At 48.3% G+C, this 18,342-nt stretch overlaps 1 long non-coding RNA gene across 2 annotated transcripts; it reads right to left on the bottom strand.

Moving 5' to 3' along the window:
• Nucleotides 1-13,274: 13,274 nt before the first annotated feature.
• Nucleotides 13,275-16,529, bottom strand: LOC143271998 (uncharacterized). 2 transcript variants are annotated; one of them, XR_013049355.1, is made up of 4 exons: nucleotides 16,072-16,529; nucleotides 14,543-14,666; nucleotides 14,267-14,460; nucleotides 13,275-14,028 (listed from the first exon to the last, which is right to left on the bottom strand). It is a non-coding gene; the product is annotated as an uncharacterized LOC143271998 (long non-coding RNA). The 2 variants fall into 2 exon arrangements; XR_013049356.1 differs by lacking the exon at nucleotides 14,543-14,666.
• Nucleotides 16,530-18,342: the final 1,813 nt, after the last annotated feature.

Below are 18,342 nucleotides of genomic sequence, written 5' to 3'. Positions count from 1 at the left end.
CGGTGTCCTTCTAGTTATAATTCTCAGTGCCGAGCCACTTGGAGGAGGAGCCTGGACAGCATGGCCTTTGACTTCCAGAGACCGTCTGCCCTGGCATGGGAAGGGCCTTCCAGATGCTGAGTCAGCACTTCATAGAAAGGGGGGGACACGCCGGGCAGTGGTGGCACACGCCTTTAATCCCAGCACTCGGGAGGCAGAGGCAGGCGGATCTCTGTGAGTTTGAGGTCAGCCTGGTCTACAGAGCAAGATCCAGGAAAGGCACAAAGCTACATAGAGAAACCCTGCCTCGAAAAACAAAAGTGGGGGGCAGTCCTCCAATAAACAGAAGCCATCCAGCAGGCAGAGAAGCAGGACCCTCTTCTTTCCCTACTCTTGAGACAAGACAAGCTGGGCCTGCGTGGCAGCCCACTCCCAGTGCCTAACAGCCAGTGATCCCCTCCCCTCCCCTGCCTTCCCCTCCCCTCCTCTCCCCTCTCCTTCCCTCCCCTCTCCTCCCCTCCCCTCCCCTTCCACCTCTTCCCTTGTCTTTCTTATCCTCTCTCCCCTTTCGGTAAGGGTCATATTTAGTCAGGGCTGGTCTCCCATCCCAGGCCTCAGCCTGATCTCAAGGCCCCAGAGACCTGTCTAAACAGCCTCCTACCCTGGGCCTGGGTGATACACCTGCAGTCACAGCACTTGGTGGATGCAGAAGGCCTCAGAGCAACCTGGACTACAGAAGCCTGTCCGAATGGGACGGCCCCAGGGCCTCTCTGCTCCTCAAATGATGAACACACATCCACCCGGACTACAAGGACTGTCTGGTCCTCAGTCCAGACACCTTCCCCTGCCACTCACCTCTGTCCCACTCTTATTTCAAAGCCAGGTTCTGGGTTCTTTATTCACGTGGTACCTGTAAAGGGTGACTGATATGTAAGATGCTGTACAAGGGACACACACACACACACACACTCACACTCACACACACTCACACACACCCAGCATGGGTTAGACAGCTCTCCTCTGCCTGCCCTTTCACCTAGTATTTGCCTTGTGTGTGTATTTGCACTAGACGCTCCCAGAGTCCACCAGGAGCTGGTTCCTTGTTCTTCCATGAATAGGGTCTCATGTAGCCAGTACCCCAGGCAGTCCTTGAACTCTCTATGTAGCTGATGATGACCTTCAACTGATCCTCCTGCCCCCACCTCCCAAACACAGAACTCAGCGGCAAGCACCACCACACCCTATTGGCCTTCTGGTTTGTTCTTACACACACACACACACACACACACACACACACACACACACACACATCCCGCTTCCCTCTGAAGGCTAGCTGTGGGTCCCTTTAAGTGCAGATGCCAGTAATGTGCAATGAGCTGTCTGGAGGTCCGGAGAAGGGAGCCCCTAAGGGAGCCCTAAGTCACCAGCAGAGCGAGGTCCTCACAGTGGGGCCCTGGCAGCCCACGGGCATCACCTGAAAGGAATGCCGGGCGGCCCGATAAGCGGTCGCCTTTGTCTCACTTCCTGTTTGCCGGACGTCCCGAGCCCGGAGCCCCGGTCAGCGTGTACCCAGGACTCAAAGCCCAGGGCGACCTTGGGACAGCGAGAGCGGGGAGTTCCGAGGGGGCGCGCGGGCCCTGTCCTCCCCTCGGCGGCTGCCGCCCAAGACGCACCCTGATGGAAAAACCCCGTCCCGGGAGAGCTGGAAATTTCTACCAGGACCTTTGGCGGAAACCGCGGGGGGCGGGGAAGGGAAGGAGACCAGAGAGGGAAATCGGATGCGGCTGATCTGTGCCCGCTGTGCCCCGTGGACCCCTGAGGATTCGACCCAGTGCTTCCTGCACCTCTTCTGACCTGGGGCAGGGTGGGAATGGAGGCGAGAGGCCTCAGCAGGTGCCCTGTGCCCTTCAGTTCCCAGCCACCCCTATTCTCTGCACTACTGATGGGTACTGCCACGCTGAGGGGTGCCTCTTAAAAGTGAACCCGTAAAGAACCCCCTCCCACTCCATGCCCTGCCCTTGCTGTGTGTTCTGAGGTTAATCCCATTCTCTCTGATCTGGCCTAACGTCTTTAAACAAATATGGACTCTGTTTGATCCACATGGCTTGGTGTAATTTAGGTCAGGTTTGTCCATCTTCAGCGGAGATAATAGCGGTCATACTGCTCAGTGCTCAGAACCTTTTGTTTTTGGTCAGGGTGTCATGTAGCCCAGGCTGGCCCCAAACTCTCTATGTAGCTAAGAATGACCTGAACTTCTGATCTTCTGCCCAATTAATGTGGTGCTGGGGCTCAAGCCCGGCTGCATGTATGTTCTGCAAACACTTGACCAACTGAGCGTCGAAGCTCAGTAACAGCCATGATCACTTGACGGAACTGGACGTGATCATGTAAAAGATTTTCATAATGAGCTATATATACATTTGTTGAGTGCTTTGCCCACAGATGTCTGCAAACAAGCTGTTTGGGATATTTTTACATCGATTACTCATTTAAATCTTTAAAATAAACAGTTCAGGGGGCTAGATAGATGGTTTAGCATTTGAGGGCAAAGTGCTCGATGCTCTTGCACAGGACCCCAAGTCCTGTGCCCCGCATCCTCACCAGGCATCTCACAACCACCTGTAACCCTAGCTCTAGAGGATCCAACATCCTCTTCCGGTTTCCTTGGTCACCCACACACATGAGACATATACAACACACACACACACACACACACACACACACACACACACACACACAAATAAATATTTTAAAGGTTTCTTTTGCATTTAAACAGAGAGTGGACAGTTAATGAAGGTCATAAGCTCAGTAAACATGTGAGACAAGATCCAACTGGGGGTCCCTCAATCCTCAGTCATCTGGTCCGGACTAATGGTAGCGGTTAAGATGGATAGAGAGGGGCTGAGTGGGGAGGGAGGGACGACGCCTCAGTTCCAAAGCACCTTCCATGCAAACATAAAGACTAGAATTCTGATGCCAGCATTCACACAAAAGCCAGGCAAGTGTGATAGCCTGCCTGTAATCCCAGCTCTCCAGGGCTGGAGGCAGACAAAGGGATCCCAGGGGGTTAACTGGCTAGCATTAGGAAGGAGTGATAGAGCAAGGTGGCTAATGTCAGCCTTTGGCCTGCACATACCACACACATGTAAACACACATACACATGCATACACACACCATACATATACACTACATATATACCACACACATGCACACGCACATACACACACACACACACACACACACACACACACACACACACACACACACACGGTATGATAGTCCAACATCCTTTCCCAATCTCTTTACCTGCCTGGAAAACTCTTGTTCATCCCTGAAAACCCAGCTTACATGTCCCTCCTCCTCCCTCCTCAGCAATGCCTGTCCTGACAGCCACCTTCTGGGCCTGCAGCCATCATCTGGCATAAGCCCTGTGGCACAGAGGATGCACTTGCTGACCACTTCTCCCACAACACAACAGAGCAGGAGCTTTATTCCCTCAGCTCAGTCCTCTCCAGCTCCCAGTATGGCGCCTGGACTTCCCTCTGGTCTCCTGAGGGACGCCGCAGGGTTCCGAGGCACCTGACTCTAATCCCAGCAGTCAGTGGGTCTGTCACTTCATGAGGAGTGAAGCTCCAGATCCTCCTGATAGCTTGCCAAGCCCTATCCCTGCCTGGTGTCCATTTAGGGAAAGGAATTCATGTGGCCTGAGCTACAGTGGGCCAGGCCTGAGACTAAGCACGGTCCCGTCAGCTCCCTGAGTCCCATCCATGCTTGGGGAGGAAGCATGGCTCTTGAAACCCAAAGCCAACCGGCCAAGAACGCCAAGAACCTAGCTAGCATTGCTGCCACCAGGGCCCCAATACTGTTAGGTGATTCTCAAGTTCTCTCTCCCCCTCTGCCTTTTAACTCACATTTATTTATCTATTTTGTATGTGGGTGGGTGGGTGGCCCCTACGGAGGTCAAAGGACAACTTGTAAGACTTGCTTCCTTTGTTCTGCATGGCTCCTGGGCCTGGAGCTCAGATCATCAGGTTTGGTGGTGATTGGCAAGCACCTTTATCTGCTGAGCCATTCATTCAGCAACTGATTGCCCTTCTCCTCTCTCTATAGATCAGTGTCCCAGGAAGAAAGCATGGGGCCAGTGATGGCTCCCGAGCCTCTAGCCCGGCCATTTTCTTCAGATTAACTTAGCTCTAGCCAAGTGTCTATCTATAGGCCAATCACCTATGGGCAAGGGACGAGGTCACAGACCCTTAGGAAATCAGCCCCGTGGGAGGGGGACATCCCCAAGGACAGAGGAGTCTACAGTTCTCCTGGAATATTGGACAAAGGACAGAGTGCGTCCACAATAGCCAGAGACACCTGTTGTGATACTGCAACTTGATGAGATGGCATGGGGGCTCAGGAGGGTATGACCTGGCAGAACACAACTGAGAAGGGACGGAGCCAGGAACAGGCCACACTGCCTGCCTTCTGCTGAAGATGGATTCCTCCCTCAGCTTCTCCTAGCCTATGATGGGTATGTTGTTTAGAATTCCACCCACCTGGTGAAATCACTGTGACTCCGTCACCAACAGTCAGTGAGGTCCCCTCCCAAGCCAGGCTGAGGATGAGCAGCCATTGCGGGAGCATCCTGCTTCCTTCACAGTGGTCTTCTGCCATGAGATGAGGTGGGTATCGGATGGTGTCAAGTATGTCCACTGGGGTGGGGGTGGGGCCTCCTGTGGTTATGTGCTTCCTGTCCGTCTTGTGCTGTGGTTGAGACTGTCTTTTCTGTACATGGAGGAAACTGAGGCAGGGGTGGAAGTAGGAGATGGTGCTATGACTTGCCAAGGTCACATAACTCGGAAGGAAGGGATGTGATGTTATGACGCATCTTGTTTTTGTCCTGGTTTATGACCTCTGCCCCACAGACTAGTCACAGAAACCAATCTCTTCCTGGAGACTCTTGAATTCTTCTCCACCTTCTGGTCTTGGGGCTAGCCGTAAAGACATTCTCTAATCTACCCGTATCCAAAAGTAGGTCATAAGAGTCACATTCCTGCCTCAAACTCTGGAGCAAGACATGCCACACAGGGGCCAAGAACACACACACAGGCAATCAGGCCTGGCTGCCTTTCAGAACATGGTCTCCCTGTCATTAGATATGCAGTGAAGGTTCCAGAAACCTGGAAGGTCAGGGGTCCCAAGAGCTCCCTCCTGGGGTTCTTACATGCCTCACCCAGTCATTTCTTCATTCATGTCCTCTGTGACAGCATTTGTGACAGGTTGATTAAGGTGTCCCCTAGTCTGGGGAGATGGCTCTGTCCGTAAAGTGCTTGCTGTGCAAGCCTGGGGACCTGAGTTCAAATCCACACAACTCCTGTAAAGAGCTGAGCACTAGCACTCGAAGAAGCAGAGACAGGTAAATCTCTGGAGTTCACTGGCCAGCCAGTCTAGCTGAATCCATCCATGATCTCTGGGCTCCACAAGAGACCCTGCCACAAAAAGTAAGACAAAGAGAAATTGAAGAAGATTCCTGACTCCAACCTCTGGTGCGCGCACTCACACACACACACACACACACACACACACACACACACACACACACACTGTCATGCTACTCAGGGGCTTGGCATGCTGCACAAGTACACTGAGCTACATTCCAGCCTCGAGTGAAACTCTTGATGTGAAGACCAGGTTGGCCTCAAGCTTCAGGGGGCCTCCTGCTTCAGACTCCTGGGTGCCGATATCACAAATGTATGCCATCCAGTTCTGCTGTGTGAACCTCTTGAGCCGATTAAGTGAACGCAAGAATGGGGTTGTGGGAACCCTTAGGGCATGTCCAACTAAAGCACAGACAAATCTGGGGATGGTGGCCCACACCTGTAATTCACAAGGTCATTCTTGGCTATGTAGTGAGTTCAAAGCCAGCCTGGGTTACATGAGACCCCATTTCAAAAAACACCAATGAAACAAACAAACAAAACCACAAAATCCAAGCAAATAAAAAAACCCAGAAGTACAGGTAAAACAACCTGGGGCTGGTGATAAGCATCTAAAGTGGGGTGCTGTGCTCTCCAACTATGTGAGGGGACACTTTCTGTTAGGTGACAGGTCAAACTTGAATCAGAGAACACCGAGTGTCTCTGCTGAAGAGCAGTTTCCCTGCTGGTAGGCAAAAGCCCCCACACCTTTAAAAAAGTTTTTAGATTTATTTATTTTATTGTTTTATGTGCATATCTTGCCAGTATGTATGTATGTATGTATGTATGTATGTATGTATGTATGTGTACCATATGCATGCTGGTGCCTGTGGAGGTCAGAAAAGGGCATGGGATTCCCTGGGATTGGAGTTACAGATGGCTGTGAGCCACCATGTGGGTGCTAAGAATCAAACTTGGATCCTCTGCAAAAGCAAATCCATCTCTCTTCATCCCACCTCCCCACCTTTAAGATTACAGAAATTTGCTGTGGAATAATTCTTTTGTACACTGTGAATATATATTACTTTCATTGATTTAATAATGAGCCAACTGGCCAATAGCTAGGCAGAAAGAGGTTAGGTAGGAGAGCCAGACAGGAGGAAAGCTGGGAAAAAGAAGGGTGGAGTTGCCAGCCAGACCCAGAGGAAGCAGGAGATGAATATGCCAAGCTGAAAAAAAAGGAACCACCATGTGATAGGGGATAGATAAGAAATATGGGTTAGTTTAAGTTGTAAGAGTGAGTTAGTAACAAGCCTAAGCTATTGGCCGAGCATTTATAATAATAATAAGTCTCTGTGTGGTTATTTGGGAGCCACCTGATGGGACAGAGCTAACTGGAGGGACAGAGAAATCCTGTGTTGCTTGCTGTGCTGTGAGTACACAGCAGGGGAAACTGAGTCAGCCCAAGTTTGTTATTTCTATAGTAGGGGAATCTCATTTGTCAGACTTCAAAGCCTGAACCACCCACTGCCCCCAGTCAGACACAGCTACAGTTCAGTTTGGACCAAGCAGGTGCTTTGGCCTCCAGCTGTGTAGATTCCAAAGCCTGAAATCTGGGACTCGGGGTTGCAGCTGGCTAAAGTGCTCTTGAAGGAAGGTGCAGTGGCCTTGACCTAGAGCTGCTGGGAGTTGAAACAGACCCCTCCTCCGAGAAGCGCCACACACATACCAATTGTCATCTGTTCTCGGCTACACGTACCAGACTTTTTCCATCACAGAAGAGCTGCCTTCCTGAAGACTTCTGGGACTCAAGCCAGTTTCACCCTTTCTGCTCTCAGTACCATTTAAGACAGCAGAACTATTTTTTTAATTTAATTTTTAAGGGATTTTTATGTGTATGGGGTGTTCGGCATGCCAAGTACGTCTGTGCGCCACGTGTGCCTGGTGCCCGCCAAGACCAGAAGAGGGCATCAGATCCCCTAGGTCTAGAGTTACAGATTGTAATGAGCTTCCATGAGGGTGTCAAGATTTGAACTCGGGTCCTCTGTTAGAGCAGCCAGTGCTCATAACTGCGGAGCCACCTCTCCAGCCCAAAGAGCAGCACTGTTGTGGTAGGGATCAGGAGAGAGGAGAGAGCGGGATTCATACGGGCAGCCTTCGGCAAGTGATCCCACAGTCGTGGCTTCTGGCAGCCGAGACCACACCTCACTGCCACAGTGGAGCGCGGAACAGCGGAGAGGTCACCTGTGTGGGGTCTCAGAACCGAGGCCCGACCGTTTACCACGCTTTACACATCTTCCTGCTTGAGTCATGGCTGCTCAAAGAGGCCAGGGTACTGACCCAGGAGAAAAACAGGAAGGAACAGTGTGAACAATGAGTCTCAGCTTGTGTGGGCTCCAGAGGCCAGGTTGTGGCCCAGCCCGGCCAGGAGTGGATCCCTGTTTGGGTCACGAGGGCTCCTCCTTCCTCAGGGCGCTGTCCTGTTGGGCTTCTGTTCAGTGTCCCCGTCCTTGTCCCCTGCGTGGCCCACAGGAAGCCCTCTCTGTTTCTCAGCAGGCCCGTGCTGCAATTCCAGTTGCACTGGACTCCCTGAGGCTCACTCTCTGCTCCCAATTCCTGGTCACTAAAGCCAGAGCAGCATTTCTGTCGTCCCCGCCTGACGGTGACCCTGACTGAGGATGAGGGAATGAGGAACGCTTCTGTCGAGGATCAGAGAAATGGGTCAAAGGAAGAAGGTGGAGCCCGGCATGGCGGGGCACTCCTGTAGCCCCAGCACTCCTCGGGTAGAAGCCGGAGGGTCAAGAGTTCAAGGCCATCCTCCACGATAGAGTGAATTTCAGGCTAGCCTGGGCTAGTCAACCATTACAACAACATAGAGAATGAGTCAGAGATGGATCAAGTCACCCTGAGGGGCCAGGCTTACTCCGGAGCCAGTAAAGCTGCAGATGGAGGCCCATCTTCAGCCTCTTGTGACAAAGGTGAATCACCAGGATCCGGAGAGACTAAGAGACATTCCAGGCTAGCAGAACAGTGGCCATGAAGGGTCTTGGTTTTGATGGACACAGGGAAGGATTTATTTATTTATTTATTTATTTGAGACAGGGTTTCTCTGTGTAGTTTTGGTGCCTGTCCTAGATCTTGCTCTGTAGACCAGGCTGTCCTCGAACTCACAGACATCTGCCTGGCTCTACTTCCCAAGTGCTGGGATTAAAGGTGTGTGCCACCGCTGCCCAGCAGGAAGGAGTATTGATGGGCTTTGAGCAGTTCTTTTCCTCATTGCTGGATGGAGCTTTGGAGACCTGGGTGTGGCGGGTTCTCCAGGCAAGGATCTCAGCCTCAGATGCCTTGGGAATCAGGCCGATACCAGGATGAGCTTCAGGGTGGGAGCAGAGAGTATCGAAGCCTGTGTCCAGACTAATACAGAGTGTGTTCTTGCCCAAGGGCACTCAAAGCTAGTGACTTTTGAAAATACCCAGCCAGTCTATATCACTCAGGACTTCAGCAGGAAACAGATGGTGAGGTCTAATTGGGAGAATTGGGCAGAATTTACTTTCAAAACGTCTCAACAAAAACAGGGCAAGACTCAGACTAACAGTAGCCACCTTCTTAGAGCTGCAGGGCAGAAGGAACAGGGTGTCGTCAGGATTCTGAAAGGGCAATCTAAGCAGAGTTCACCTGCCTTCAAGGAGCTGGGGAATAAACATTTCACAATCTCCTCTCCTCCTCTCACTTCCTGCTGAGCTCCTCATGACTAAATCTCACATCTCACAGGAAGCTGGAGGGCAGGGGATTATGTCTGTGGACCAATGAATGGAGCACAAAATAAAGTCTTTCTCTCTCTCTCTCTCTCTCTCTCTCTCTCTCTCTCTCTCTCTGTGTGTGTGTGTGTGTGTGTGTGTGTGTGTAGGTATGCATGCACACAGAAGCCAGAAGACATTAGGTATCATCGTCTATCACTGTCCACCTTGTTTCTTTAAGGCATGATCTCTCTATGAATGTTCATAGATTTTCACTAGGCTGGCTAGGAGCCAACAAGCCCTAGCCATCCTTCAGACTCCACCCCCATCAGTGGCGTGCGCAGGAACACACTCAACTTTGACCCTTGGTGCTGGGATCCAGTCCTTATGCTATGCTCTTAACAGCTGAGCCGTCCGTCCAGCTCCAAGAAGTACATTTCTATTTCATTTAAAGCCCTGCTTCTTCCCAGGCCTTTGATAGCGACAGTCTAACTGGCAGCCTAAGCCAAAGGCCCAAACGGGGGAAGAGCCGCCAAGACGCTGTAATAATCATGGGTTTGTGTGGATCTGGCAGAGCAAGTCTAGCTTGGTGCGACATAGAAAGCAGATCTCGCAGAACTGCAGGGAGAAGGTCAGGAGCCTCCAAAGCGGAACTGCCAGTTGGGTTTTCATAAAGCTAATGGGTCAAGTTGCTACTCTGTAGCAGTGAGGAGCAGGAGAGTCTGGGGCCTGTCAAGAAGGTACTTGATCTATCAGGTACATTTACATCCAGCAGGAAACCCATCACTCATGTGCTCAGTGAGTGCAACCTTTTTTTTTTTTTTTTTTTTTTTGAGGTACTGCACCCTTGGAGCCCAGCTTGGAAGCTCATGTCTGTAACCCCAGCATTTGGGAGACTGATGCAGGAGGTGGTGAGTTCAAGGCCAGCTTGAACTGGGAGATTATCTCAATAAGCCGAACCAAACAAACAAACAATACCGGATACTTAGAAATAAAGGAAGTTGAAAAAAATCAGATTATTAATATGGGGCCAAGGGTATAGTTCTGAGGCAGAGTGATTGCTTAGCATTACTTAGCATGTTCTGGGCTCTGAGTTCAATGCCCAGCACTGCAAACAAAATAAAGGAACATAAACATAAAGAATCAGTATCATTTGGTCACATTTTCTAATCCCAATGTAATAAAATTTGAAATCAACATTAAAATGCTGGCTAAGAAATTCAATATGTTTGGTAACTTACAAACTCATTTCTAAATAATGCATGGGGAAAGAGGATATTATAATGGAAACTGATGTTTAAAACAGAATAACAATAAGCTAAAGTGGAACTTGGAGGAAAAATTATAGCCCTCGCTATGTTTATTAAAAACACAAAGAATTGGCAACAAATGAATTAAGCTACCAGCTCGAGACACTGGCAAGAGGCCATCAGAGAACCCAAAGAGAGTAAAAGGAAGGAAATAATAAAGAGAAACCAGAAAGTGATGATGTAGAGAATGGCAGAAAGTTGAGTCTATTCTTTTAAAAGTCTTAATAAAGTAAACAAATCACAAGCACAGAACTCAGGCTGTTGGGAACTGAAAGAAAGCATATGATTAGGGATGCGACCAATGTTGCAAAAATCACTAGACTTCGTTCTGGGACCCGAGGCCCTAAGATGTCAGAGAACAAGAAGACTCCGGGAGGTACAGTCAGAAGAAGTAGCTGGAAGAAAGATTACTGAACTTCAGAGAGTCAAGCTAGTTGAGACTTTAAAGACTGGTCTAAAGGAGAACAGTAATCCCAGCATGTAGGAGGCTGACTCGGGGAGATCTTGAGTTGACTGAGGCAGCCTGGGCTACACAGTGAGACTGTTTGGAAAAACAGAACAAGACTACGTGGTGTCATCTGCCTGTCGTGCACCTCACTCCAGAGGCTGAAGTGGGAGGGTTGTAAGCGCAAGGCTAGCCTGAGCCACTCACTCAGTGAGCCCTGTTTCAAAGTAACAATCAAAATGAGGGGGCTGGGGCAGTTCAGTCATAGGGGGCTCGCCTAGCTTATACCAGAGCCTGGTTCGGTCACCAGCACAACAAAAACAAAGCTAAGTAAGACTAAAAATCTGGAAAACAATAAAATGAGAGGTGGGAACCAAACCGTGGTCAGAGTTCAAAGGCTTTTTTTTTTTTTTTTTTTTTTTGACAGGGTTTCTCTGTGTAGTTTTGGTGCCTGTCTTGCAACTCACTCTGTAGCCCAGGCTGGCCTCGAACTCACAGATATCCGCCTGCCTCTGCCTCCCGAGTGCTGGGATTGAAGGCGTGCGCCACCACACCTGGCTCTTCAAAGGCATTCTACGGCTATTCTGGATGTGGACCCACACTCTACAAACGAGACCTAAGGATGACTAATGGCAGAGCGGGCATAGGATGCATCCTAAACCCTCAGAGGAAAGAGAAAGGAAGTGAAGAAAATCCAGTCATTAATGAGCCAGACAAGAGCGAAGGAGAACTTGGTGTGCTGTGCTCCTTCCTCTCTCAGAATTAGCTGGCTAGACCTCACCATTTGTTCTGTCCAGTAGAATTCAGCAGGTGCGAGGGTACGTACTACGTCATTTCCGATAACAGCTGGATTTCTGGGCTCCGTCCTCAGAAGGCTCCTATGCCCAGCCTGATGATGTACCCGACTTGAAATTCTTTTTATTTGTTAATTGCTTTAGTGTTTGAGACAGGGTCTCATGTAGCCCAGGCTGGCCTTGAGTTTGCTGTGGCTGGCCTTGAACTCCTGAACCTCCTGCATCCATTCCCTGAGTGATGAGGTTTCAAGCCTGTGCCAACAAACCTGGTCGTGGCTTAAAATCCTTGAGCACAGCTTCTCCTCTACAGTGCTGGGGACCAAGTCCAGGGCTCATGCTTGCTACAGTGTTCTCCCCCGAGCCACACCCCTCACCCTTCTGGGATTTATTTATTTATTTATTTATTTATTTACTTACTTACTTACTTATTGACACAAGGTCTCACTGTGTAACTCTGGCTGGCCTGGAATTTGTTCTGTAAACCAGACTGACCTTGAACTCTCCATCTGTCTGCCTCTGCCTCCTGCATGCTGAGACTAAAGGCATGTGCCACCATGCCCAGAAATTTTTATTTTAGAATTTTAAATCTTTTATGTTTATTATTTTATGTATATGGGTGTTTTTCTGTCTAGGTACCACATGCGTGCCTCACCAGAAGAGGACATCAGATTCCCCCTGGGACTGGAGTCACAGACAGCTGTGGGCCACATTGTAAGTGCTGGGAATCAAACCAAGGTCCTCTGGAGGAGCAGACAGTGCCCTTAACTGTTGAGTCACATTTCAGTCCCCGCCCTTTATTTTAATGAGGGTTCCTATCAATTGTTGCAGAAGTCCATAGGTTTTCTAAGTAGGTCATGTGATCAATAAATTGTAATAACCAATGTATTTGGGACAGGGCCTCAGGTATCCCTGGCTAGCTTTAAACTTACTCTGTAGACAAGCATGACCTTGAACTTCCAACCTCCTGCCCCTGCCTCAGTGCTGGAATTCCAGGAGTGTGCCACTGTACCTGGTTTTATGTGATACTGGGGATCCAGTTGAGGGCTTTGTGCTAGGCAAGCACTCTACTAACTAAGCTGTACACCCAGACTCCTAATTTTATCAAAACTTTCTTCCTAAATGTTTTTTTCTCCAAATTGTTCTTTTTAAGAGAAGGATTGTTGCTTCTGTTTATGTCTTAGCTTAAAGTGACAATTTCCTAATTGTTAAAAATTCTAGAACCCCTGGAAGAAATCCAACTTGGTCATTATGCATTTTTTTTTAAAGATTTATTTATGGTCCGGGTGGTGGTGGCGCATGCCTTTAATTCCAGCACTCGGGAGGCAGAGCCAGGCGGATCTCTGTGAGGTCGAGGCCAGCCTGGACTACAGAGCGAGAACCAGGAAAGGCGCAAAGCTACACAGAGAAACCCTGTCTGGAAAAACCAAAAAAAAAAAAAAAAAAAAAAAAAGATTTATTTATGTATTATGTATACAGTGTTCTGCCTGCATGTACACCTGCAGGGCAGAAGAGGGCACCGGATCTCATTATGGATGGTTGAGAGCCACCATGTGGTTGCTGGGAATTGAACTCAGGACTTCTGGAAGAGCAGCCAGTGCTCTTTACCTCTGAGCCATCTCTCCAGCCCCTGGTCATTACGCATTTTTACTAGTTTGGGATATTTGCATCTATATTCATCATTGAAACTGACCTACCACCTTCTTGTCCCACTCTGTCATCATCTAGCTTGGGTATCAAGGGTGCACTCACCACATTAAACACAGCAGGCACTTTCCCCTCTTTTTCTACCATTTGAGGCAATTTGTGTAAGATATGGATCCTCTCTGCTCCCTGAATATGTACCTGAGTCCATGGCATTTGGTTGTCATAGCTACATGCAATTCTCCAAAACCTTTCCTTTCTGATGACAAGATCTGCCACCGGGTCAAGTTCTCAATGTCCTTTTGCTTGGTCCGTGGGAGGACTCTCTCCCAGTAGGCTTCTCAGCTCCTAAAGTCGTGTTGGTCACTTCCCTAACATGGGCAGCTGCACCGGAACAGGCAGAGTGGGTGGGAGATGTGGCTGAGCCTATGGCTCACTGCAGGAGGGAACAGGTCAGGCCTGTGACTGAGGTGTCCTCGCGTTCTCTCTCACTGTCAGCCAGGTCTCTCGCTTTAGAACAGTGATAACAAAAGGGACATATTGTCTTCTGTCATTACTCATTCACTTTATTTTCCAGTGTGTCAGAATCTGGGCAAGGAGAAGGGCTATTTAAAGAAGATCCTCTGTGGCACTCACACCAGCAGGCAAGGAGAGAATCTGCTGCTTAGGTAACTGATCAGAAGGTGATCCACACAGTGAACGACCAGAGACATTCCCTGCAGAGGACGGCGTAAGGATGGCATTTAGTGGTAGATGAACGAACTCTATTATTCAGAGAGCTAGATTATTATTGAACGTGGATTAGAAGAGAGAGCCGGAGGGCCAGGGGTTAGCTCAGTTGGTAAGTGCATGCCTAGCACAGGGCAAGTACTGGGTTCAATCCTCAGCGTGGCGTGAACCAGGTATATTGATCCAGTGGAATTAGGAGGATCAGAAGTTCAAGGTCATTCTCACCTGCATAGGGAATTGAAGGCCAACTTAGGGTACACAACACTGTGCCTCAAAGAAGAGGAGTTTGGGGGCTGGAGAGACGGTTCAGCATTTAAGAACACTGACTGGTCTCTTCCAGTGGACCCTGGTTCCATTCCCATCACTCACATGGCTGCTCATAACTGCTTGTAACTCTCAGTTCCCAGTGATCTTGACACCTACACACAGATATACATGCAGGCAAATGAGTGCACATCAAATAAATAAATAATTTAAGAAAATACATACCAACATACATACATATAAACCGGGGAGATGGGAGATGGCTTGGTTGGTAGATTCTTGTCACACAAGAACCTGAGTTTGGCTTCCGATCACCCATGTAAAGAAGCAGACACAGCAGTATGTGTTTGTAATTCCCATGCTGGAAAGACAGAGAGCAGAGTATTGCTGGAGATTCCTGTCAGCTAATCTAGCTGGATAGATGAACTCCCTGTCTCATACTAAGAAAGCAACTGAAGAAGACAGCCACATCTACACACACCCACACATGTGTGTATACACATGGACACAAGCATCACCCACACACGCAGAGAACATAGCTATAGTCAGGGATTCTGGTAAACACACACTTGCAACCCTAGAACTGAGAGGTGGAGCCAAGATCAGGAGTTCAGTCATCCTCAGCTACGTAGCTGGCCTAGACTAGATTAGACAGTCTCGAAAGAAAGAAAGGAAGGAAGGAAGGAAGGAAGGAAGGAAGGAAGGAAGGAAGGAAGGAAGGAAAGAAGGAAGGAAAGAAGGAAGAAGTAGAATAGCTACATAGACATGGTTTTAGTGTAACATCAAATGTATAAATTATGGAATAGTCACTTTAGAGAAAAATAATACCCTGAGTAGTTATGTAGTTATAGCAAAGGAGTAAGAAGATGTGACCAATGCTGAGACATGGTTTGAGAATAAGAAAAGTCGGGGGGGGGGGGGCTGATGAAATCATTCAGAGAGCAAAGGTGCTTGCTGCCAAGCCTGAAGACCCAAGTTCAATCCCCAGCACCCACACACTGGAAGGAGAGAACTGACTCCTAAAAGATGTTCTCTGATCACAATGTGCCCTGTGGCAAGGGCATGCCTACACACATATACAAGCACACACACACACACACAAACAAACAAACAAACAAACAAACAAACAAATAAATGTAGTATAAATACTGTTTAAAGCCGGGCGGTGGTGGCGCACGCCTTTAATCCCAGCACTTGGGAGGCAGAGGCAGGCGGATCTTTGTGAGTTCGAGGCCAGCCTGGTCTACAGAGAGAGAGATCCAGGAAAAGCGCAAAGCTCCACAGAGAAACCCTGTCTCGAAAAAAAAAAAAAAATACTGTTTAAAGAGAAAAGTTCGGGAAAGCATTTTGTAAAGGTCTGTTTAGCACATAGCAAGTCAACATGAGCCTTCAACTTCCCCTGCTCCAAACACAAGAGTAAAACACACATACAGAGACAGAGCAGGAACCCCTCCTCTCCCTCTTTCCTCTCTCCCTCATCCCCACTCCTCCTGCCCCTGAGTGTTTGTTTTCTCATAGTGTGAGCGCTGGTATCCACAATGAGTCCCTCTTCACCCTGACCCACAGGGAACCTGGGTACTCGCCTATGTGCGAGCTGGTGCCCTGGGCCCCGGCCTGCTAGGGATCCCCCACTTGGATTCACGAAAGAATTTGTTCACACATGAAGATTCAGAAAGTCCTCCTGCTTCCATGTATGTCTTTAAAAAAAAATGTTATTTGAAGATGCACCTAGCAAAATAGATGTGATCCAAGAATGAGAGACTTACCACGTTTCCAAAGCACTGGGATCAGTGGAAATCAGTGGAATACCAGAGGTCCTCAGAGTTTTCGTCAAAATTAGAACAGGAATGTGCCAGGCGGTGATGGCGCACGCCTTTAATCCCAGCACTCGGGAGGCAGAGCCAGGTGGATCTCTGTGAGTTCGAGGCCAGCCTGGGCTACCAAGTGAGTTCCAGGAAAGGCGCAAAGCTACACAGAGAAACCCTGTCTCGAAAAACAAAAAACAAAAAACCAAAAAAAAAAAAAAAAAAAAATTAGAACAGGAAGTCTGGAGATCCAGAGAAGAAAGTCTTCAAGACAGAAGTGGGCTTACAGAACAAGTGCTGTAATTAAGATGTGGGAAAGTTTGAGTGACTTGATTTCAAGGGCAAATGTCTCCTCTCTAAAGAAGCAAAGAGAAACACAATTAGGAACTCTGAGAGAGCAAGAAGCTGTGTAAAGCAGTCATGGTGCAAGTATAAAAGGAATTAACCAGTCACATGACTTTGAGTATTGAAGGGAATGTAGGCGAGCACCCTTGACCTCAATGCCTTGAGCATGTCCCTTCAAGTAGCACACTTACACTGTGCTACTTGAAGGGACATGCTCTACAATTCCCATGTGCTGCTCGGCTCCACAGAGAGGACCATGTTTATACAACTGTATTTTTTTTAATGCTTTATTGATTTTCAATATTTGAAATTTAGAGATAGACATTTTTAACTATGGCTACAGAACAGGATGCAAACACAATTCACAAGGGCTTGAAGGGAGAGGGAGGGGAGAGTGATGAATGATGGCTCATTTTATACACTGAGGAGTCCAGAAACACCACATAAACCTAATGGCGCTGAGGGCTGAGGATGTGCTCCTGTGGGAGAATGTTCTGGAATATTTAACTATGTAAAGATGTGTTACATTTGTTTATGCTGCAGACTAATACTTTAACTGTGTGAAGGTGTGTTACATTTGTTTCCGCTGCCTTTGTTAATGTTGTAAAGATATGTTACATTTGTTTGTGCTGCATTTGTTTAATTATGAAAACATGTATTGCTGTTTCACCTTGCCTGCCTGAGGCACCTGATTGGTCTAATAAATAGCTGAATGGCCAATAGCTAGGCAGGAGAGGAATAGGCAGGGCTGGTGGACAGAGAGAAGAAGTAGGAGGAGAAATCTAGGCTCAAAAGAGAAGAGAGGAAGGAGAAGAGAACAAGGGAGAAAGAGAGGGAGACGCCTGGGGCCAGGCAGCCACCAGCCAGCCAGATGTGGAAGAAGCAGGAAAAGTAGGACATACAGAAAGAAAAGGTAAAAAGCCCTAAAGCAAAATGTAGAGAAACAGGTTAATTTAAGTTAAAAGAGCTAGGCTGAACATTCAAAACAAATAGTACGTCTCTGTGTCATGACTTGGGAGCTGGTTAGTGGCCCCAAAGAAAAAATTTGGTACAGGAGAACACTTGGTTAGCACCTGAAAGGCCCTAGGTTTCACATCCAGCACACAACAAAACAAAACAAAATTAGTGCACCAGGAAGAAGTGTGGGACAAGCATGTGTGTAACTGAACTTGGGAGGAAGTTCCCAGTGAGAAAGTTGTCACAGTGCTGGACACTGCTGGTTCTTCAGTAATCACCTCCGACTTCCCTGAGTCACAGAAAACTTATGTTGCAGTTGGGGATCAGTTGAAATGTCTCTCCGGAGAAAAAGCACATTTCCCAGCATCCCTTGCAGCTTTATTCATCCAGGTAATCAAGTTCAGGCTACCCAGATATATGTGGAAATGACACTTCTTTTTATTAATTTGAATATGAATGTTATAAACCTTCTCTGACTGAGACTGAGTTTTGTCATAAGTAACGGTAGACAGTGCAGGTGTGTGTGTGTGTGTGTGTGTGTGTGTGTGTGTAGGAGTGCACCCCCCAACACACACACACAGACTACCTGCTAGTCACTTTCCTGAGGGCTTTGCACATTTTTAACTCATCTAATGTATGTTCCTTCCCTATGGCAGACTGCAAGCTTATGGTGTATGGGTACATTTATGTATTTATTGTGTATTTGTGTACCTGTGTTGGCACTGGTGTGGGTCCTGAGAATTGAACTCAGGCTGTCTGGCTTGGTGGCAAGTGCCTTTACCTACTGAGCCATCTCTCTGGTCTGTGCAGTGGTTTAAAACAGGCCTGGAGGGCAGATGACTGAAAACAGTGTTAGCTGGGGGATCACCTGCCTCCCCAGCTCATGATACCTTCCCTGGCATCTCCACGCCCATGTGCTACCATCAGCAT

This window comes from Peromyscus maniculatus, chromosome 2 (genome assembly GCF_049852395.1).
Source record: "Peromyscus maniculatus bairdii isolate BWxNUB_F1_BW_parent chromosome 2, HU_Pman_BW_mat_3.1, whole genome shotgun sequence".
Taxonomy (NCBI): domain Eukaryota; kingdom Metazoa; phylum Chordata; class Mammalia; order Rodentia; family Cricetidae; genus Peromyscus; species Peromyscus maniculatus.
This window is presented reverse-complemented; position numbering and strand designations above follow the sequence as displayed.